This window comes from Podarcis filfolensis, assembly GCF_964270895.1.
Source record: "Podarcis filfolensis genome assembly, chromosome: 1".
NCBI classification, from domain to species: Eukaryota; Metazoa; Chordata; class Lepidosauria; order Squamata; family Lacertidae; genus Podarcis; species Podarcis filfolensis.
In genome coordinates, this window is record NC_139604.1 from 67,993,737 (window position 1) to 68,000,798 (window position 7,062).

The window sequence follows — 7,062 nt, forward strand, 5'->3', positions numbered from 1 at the left end:
TTGCACCCAGTATTGCATTAGGTCTTCAGGAGATTATTTTTTTAAAAAACCACAACAATGCAACATCAACAACTGTAATAGACTGTAATCAACTGGATGCTTTTTGAAGTATAACCAGCATCAGAGGCATATGAGCACCAAGGCCCTATTTAACCTCCATGTTCCTGATGGAGCACCAAAAACTGACTGTCCCCAAACAGCTTTCACTGTATTGATTTTATGTCATCAGGCTCACAAGGTTTTCCAGAGTATGGTGACAGCATAGCAGATGCCCTACTTGCTCTGTGTTTCCATGACAACTGTTAGAAAAACAGCTCCCGTCCCCACTACCAATGTCTTTATTACATCTCACAGCTGTACTCCGAGTGAGACTTTCATCTCCTGAAGGTGTTTCTTCTTCCAATTAATCACCAATGCTTTGTTGAAATGAAACACAATTGAAATGTCTATGGCTTTAAGTAACACGGTTACAAAAAGCAGCACGGTGTATATATCTAGAAGGCACACAGTGTGACTAGGTCAGGACTAGGAGTACAAACACATTTAAGGGGAATGTAGATTGCTTCCTAAATCTGTGTTTTGAATGTTTCATTTATATGACAAAGAGGGGTCTGGAAGCAGATAATAAAGTACTAGCATTACATTGGCATGACCAAACTGAATAGAGGGGAGGCTGCCCGGGAACATCCGGATTCTGATTTTGTTCAAGTTGAAACCACTGCACGGCAGGAGGAGGGGGCAGTGTGTTCGACTATGCTCCCTGGCTCCTCATGATGTTGCACGTGTGACGTCACCCCCCCCAAATCATTTTCAGAAGATGGTGCCTCTGCGTCACCCCATTAACTAGTTTGCTGCCCTCAAGTGTACTGAGGAACACTGTCCTATTGCCAGGGTTGAAATAAGATTTAACTGCCAGTTTAGGCAGCTTCTATACATGGAATGTGTGTGTTGTGTGTGTGCTATAATAGTGTCCTTTGCCTCAGGCAAGAAAAAGTCTTAAGCCAACCCTGTGAATGACTGCTTAAAAGTTCTTGAATTGGCAGTGGCCAATTCATTAACTACAAATCCTGAAAAAAACAAAAAAAAAATTTTTTTCTTTCCAGTAGCACCTTAAAGACCAACTAAGTTAGTTCTTGGTATGAGCTTTCGTGTGCATGCACACTTCGTCAGATACGAAGTGCATGCACACGAAAGCTCATACCAAGAACTAACTTAGTTGGTCTTTAAGGTGCTACTGGAAAGAAATTTTTTTTTTTTGTTTTGACTATGGCAGACCAATACGGCTACCTATCTGTAACTACAAATCCTGAAGTTTTGGATCCCCCCAAAACCGGTGCCAAAGTTTTGAAGTAGTTTTGTATACCCCCCCCAACTGAGTAATTGATACATCAGAGTGGGCCATTTCGTAGTTAACACTCAGAAATCCAACGTTGTCTGATTCACTTCAAACTGGTGCCCAAGTTTTGTAGTTGTTTTGTAGGGTTTTGTAATGAGAACTGTGCATTTTGTAGCACCTCCCAAACTGAGTAATTGATAGTCAAACCATGGCTCATAGGCATCACCCAGAAATCCAACATGGTGGGATGTACAAAACATCCACATTTTTGAAGTCCTTTTGTAGGGTTCTGTTAATGAAGCTGTAGCCAAACACTGCAGCCTCATCTTTTGTTAGGGAAATTTACAGGCAAATGGCCCAAGATGGTTAGGAAATAGGTAGGTCTTCCTTGAGTGTTTTGAATAGGAAAATCCATTAGAGTTTAGGAGTAGTGGCACATCTCATCCCCCACCTACAATGAATTATATAAACAAGATCTGGTGAGTTTTAACAGAACAACAGAAAAGGGTTTTGGGATAGTGAGACAGAAATTGCAGCTTGAGAATGAAAGTGAGTTTTGAGCTCTGGAAGTTTAAAAGCATCTCAGAATGCTAGACTGCCTCTGGAGATCTGATGCAGGGCAGTGTAACTGCTGTTTTCAGGAGTTCTATGCTGTGTATCTCATCTTGTAAGTAAAATCAAATATAACAAAACACCATAGGTCTCCAGTGGTATTTACTTTTTTCTTCTTTGGTGATCACTCATAGCCAATTAAGATTGTCTTCCATGAATATGGTCTTAACAGTGTGTCCGTAAGTGATATTTACCTACTTTAACAGGAGACGAAGCCTGGAATTCTGCCCCTGGAACGTCATACTGCTTAGGGAAACTATTTCATAAGAATTCAGAAATGTGTGAGCAGCACATGCTTATAGCTGGCCTCAATTATTGTTGCCTTGATGACCAAGTCATTCTACTCATTCCCCCCCTCATTTGTATTATTTATTTTTGCAGTTTTATTTCTTTTTTTTTTCCTGTGGACACATGGGTCTCTAATTATAGCTGTCAGTTTAGACCTCATCCTTTTTTTCCATGTGGCTCAACAAAACAAGGTCCTCTCTCATGGCTAACTTAGATTGTAACCCACTGCATGCAGATTTGAGCATGTGCACCACTGAGGACAGTGGGCTTGCTTCCAAGTAAAGATACCGTACATAGGATTGTGCTGCGTGAATATTGACCTGTACTGTATCAGCTCATACCATGGGCTGCAAGATCTTCATGAAGCCTCATTTTAAAATGCCACAGGGCTCCTCAAGTTTGTAATTAACTCTAATTGGAACTCACAGAATGGGACAATTGCAAACAACTTATGACCTTATCTTGCAGAGAGAAGCCGGCAGGCTACAACAGAGTTCCCAAGCTTCCTTTGCAACAGTTCTTTAGCTCAGTGTGCGCAAAACTTCTATGAAAAAATAATGAAGTTGATATTGCAAATGCCAGATTAATTAGCTCATATGTCTATAGGTCATTTTATGTTGAAAAATGGATAATCATCTCTATTCCAAGGAGTAAACTAAAACTTCTGTGAGCAAGAAAGGAGCTCCAGCTGATGAAGCATCTAAGCCCCAGTGACAGAGCATTAAATCAACAAGCAAGTCATTCAAGAAGGTAAGTGTGTTCATTCATTCATTCTATTTATGTATTTATTTATTTCATCTGCTAAAATAGGGTACAGCAGAGGCATTGTGAGCTAGGAACTAAATTCCAGTGCAGGGCAGACTTGAGAGGCTGCAGTAAACAGCAACCAGAAATTTATATAATAATGGGCAAAACATAAGGGTAGGCCTCAATCCAAGTCAGACATTTAAGCATTAATTAAAAATTAGTTCAGTTTAAGAAACAGCTTTCAGTTCACTTTGAAAAACAGTTCAAAACTAGAGTATGAATTACGACTTAAAACTAGAGGGTAAACTTACACTTGCAAAAAACTTCATTTCAAGCTCGTGTAAGCTTTGGTTAAACTTATCAACCAAAGAGTAAGGATAGGTCTCAGCCCAAGTTAAAAACTCTGATTTTGGTTCTGTTTCAAAATTAGTTAAAATCTAGAATATTTTTTAAACTCCCAATTTACATTTCATCTACCCACAGCCTCCCCTTAATCCCTGTTTAATCCAGCCATTGTCCATTCCCCGGACAAACATTCCCATTGCTAGGGAGCTAAACTGACCTAAGTTTTCCATTCAGAGTTCTGCTCAGTGGAACTGAGTACAAACTCAGCCCAGTAGCTGAGCCACACTTCCTTGTGTTTTTCAAAGGACCACCATCTGATCTAATTGAAGTAGCAGCTGAGGAAAGCTAGACAGGGCTATAAATTAAGGTAACTTACCAAGGGAGTCAAGGGACGTGGGTGGCACTGTGGGTTAAACCACTGAGCCTCTTGAGCTTGCTGATCAGAAGGTTGGTGGTTCGAATCCCCACAACAGGGTGAGCTCCTGTTGCTCGTTCCCTGCTTCTGCCAACTTAGCAGTTCGAAAGCACAAAGTGCAAGTAGATAAATAGGTACTGCTCCGGCGGGAAGGTAAATGGCATTTCCGTGCACTGCTCTGGTTCATCAGAAGCAACTTAGTCATGCTGGCCACATGACCTGGAAGCTGTACGCCGGCTCCCTCAGCCAGTAAAGCGAGATGAGCGTCGCAACCCCAGAGTTGTCCGTGACTGGACCTAACGTCAGGGGTCCCTTTACCCTTACCAAGGGAGCCTATTGTATAAGTAAAAGGTAAGCCCATACTCACTAGTTCTCAAAGATTGTAGACCACCACACTGGTGTGACAGGAGAGGATGGCAAGTGTGGCCAGAAGATTCAAGGACAATCAATATTATAATTTGGGAATGATTAATGTTCTTATCTAGCTACATTGTTTTCTAATTTCTGGATGTCTCATGATCATATTATTAAAAAAAACAGTGGTGTTAGTTTATTGTATAGGAAAGGATACAGTCTTGTATTGTATGCTAGAGAAAAGATTCGTTCCTTCCCTCATTTATAGTAAAAGTTATTTTGACAAATGTGCTTGTGTAGGCTTCCAAACTTCCTTCCCAGAAAGCAAACTTGGAGCATGACCTTCCAACTGTCACAGAACCAGCTAGAGGGGCAGCAAAGCTGGACTTAATCTTAAGTGATGTCCAGGACTAGGAACAAGATGAATTTATTGTTGAACCAACTGGGGACGGTGACTGCATTGCTATTAAATGCAACAGTTCTTGTTGCTGCTCCTTAAAAAGCAGCTGGAAAAGGTTCAGAAAGGGGAAATCCAAATTTTAATGGGGATGCTGGAGTAGATGGGCACTGTGTCTGATCCAGCAGGGCTCTTATGTAACCCTGCCTTCCTTTTGTCCACATAAAAATTGCATTTCTACTAACAATGTTGGTTGGAGTTGAGCAGAGAGGCTTCTGAAGGAGCTATTATCATGTGCTCCTGTAGTGGAGGGACAGGGTCTCTCACAAAGATTTTCTAATAGAGCAGTTATCTGACAGTGTTTCCTGTAATTGGGTTTCTAAATAGAGGCACCACTTTCCCAGCACGCCAGCCTGAAATAACCTGCAAAGCCCTGTGAAAAGAATACTTCCTCTTATGATAAAGAAGCCTGGTTCTTTTTTCAAATGGACACATGGACTTGGTAGAAACATTGGTTGCTAGGTGACACAGACACTGCTCATGGACCCCAGTAATTTTGACATGTTGTGTTAAACCAGAAATCTCTGGGGGGGGACTCTCTTTCCCCAAAAGATCTCCATTTTGAGTCTTGTTAATAGAGTGGCTTCTGTCCTATCCAGATGATTTATTAGTGTTATGGACTTTCACGCCACCCACAATGAGAGGCAGGAGCATAATCTTAAGTTAAATATAGCAAACCTACCCTTTACTCCAAGTCAAGAACAGTTGGACTGAAGTTAGTGAAAGGTGCTCATTATTCCCAAGGCTGGTCCTGTAAAATCAATAAAGGCACTGCCTGAGGCAGTACCTAGGACTGGAAGCTCTTCAGTAAAGCTGCCTCAAATTGTCAAGCCTTTATGCAGATAAGTAGCCAGGGGTGATATATTGTGAGATCAGGAATTTTGAAACTGTTATCATGATCTGGACGTAAAACCATTTTTGCACAATGTACCAGTACGTCACCCAGGCCTACTGATGGAGACCTTTGGATGATTCAGAACTCTGATCTTTCAAGGTTCTAAATTGTGCAGGGAACAAGATGGTGATGGGACAGAGCTCTCTACATTCACGTGTTGGCTTTATGAGTAGAATGACTGAAGGGAGCTTTTGTTGATTTTATGGTTGCTGGATATCATGTTTGGATGGTACTGACTGATAACAGGGGACTTGTTAGAACATGCACTAAGCAGGTTGGGGGGAGGGCAGAGAAGTATATGTGTGTGAGAGGAATCATGTAAGATTAGACATGACTTGTTTTAGTTTTAACATGTACACAAGCAGCAGTTCTTGCTAATATATCGTGGGTGGAGGACCCAATCTACATACAGTATACTGGGTGTAAAAATCCTGCCGCTCCTTCAGGGTTCAGAGTGAGTCCTCTGAATGAGAGCAAGGGTTGCCTTCCCTCCTCTAAAAGTCAGTCTAAATGTTCGTATGAATTAATGTACTGTAAGCCCACAACTTAAGCACATTTAACTTGTGCGCATACAACTATATATGCATGGCAAATTTAAAACAATAATAATTAAGGGCTAGAAAAGGGGTGGGTTTCTGGGGAAAATGACTTTGGCAATCCCACCTGCCATTGAACCCATTGGGTTTTGACTATACGCAGTGTTGGCTTCAGGCGTGATCACCAGAACATAACGCTTGCGTAAGTTGCAGGCTTACTGTATACAAATTTGTACCCTGTGCCCTGAGTCCTTTAAATGCCTAGCAATAACCTTAGACAGATCTGTATTCCCTCCCCCCCCCCCAAGAATTAAATAAACTTAAACCTGGTTGGCTAACTTGAGACATAAGAACCAGGTGTATGTGATATGGCTACAGCTGTCTCATTCTTGGAACTTGAGTTGTCAGAATATCTAAAAGGTGGTGTTTGTTGACTGGAAAAGTATTGACCAACTTCTTTCTGAAGTAAATGTCAGACTACTATAGTAGCTACTTGGTTGTGAGGCATTGTGCCGTGACTTTGTCATATTCAGTATCGACTGGCCTGAAATTAAGCCACTAAAATTCAGTTTTGCTTGAATTGTTCTCTCAGTAAAGCAAGTCCAGCAAAGACTTTCATTTGTAGCAGTTAAGCCTAGATCCTGTAAAGGCACAAATATAACTGACTGTATCATGTGAGAGAATCAATGTGAAAGCATTGCCAATATGCTGAATACCCATTAAAAAAAGCCCGACCCTAAATGTAGAATATCTCCTCAGTATGGAAAAAGTGGATTCTGAAATGGCAGTAGACTTTCATGCTGATGAAAGGCCAATGCACCACTCATTACGCAGAAGAAGAAAGACAGAAGAACACAGGCAATGTCCATTCTGCTTTCATCATGACGCCTTTTAAAATAAGGCAGCCAATTAGATGTTGACAAAAACATGAAATAAGGTGCCCTTGCTATGTTCAAATATCTGAGATCCATTAGTATACCAATGCCATAAATAAAAGCCAGGACAATATGCTCCCCTGAGAGCGTAATTAGGTAGGAAAGAAGTCTGCAAAAGTTCCCCTCATTTGTCTCCCGGAAC

At 41.2% G+C, this 7,062-nt stretch overlaps 1 long non-coding RNA gene across 8 annotated transcripts in view; it reads left to right on the plus strand.

Annotated features, from left to right (window-relative positions):
* Window positions 1–7,062, plus strand: part of LOC310756428 — a 53,885-nt gene that overhangs the window by 6,380 nt on the left and 40,443 nt on the right. For 5 of the 8 annotated variants that reach the window (XR_014544861.1, XR_014544862.1, XR_014544865.1 and 2 more), the window contains exon 3: window positions 2,843–2,986. This is a non-coding gene — a long non-coding RNA (uncharacterized lncRNA). The remainder of the gene's footprint in view (window positions 1–2,842; window positions 2,987–7,062) is intronic. The other 3 variants (XR_014544863.1, XR_014544864.1, XR_014544867.1) reach the window with 1 other exon arrangement.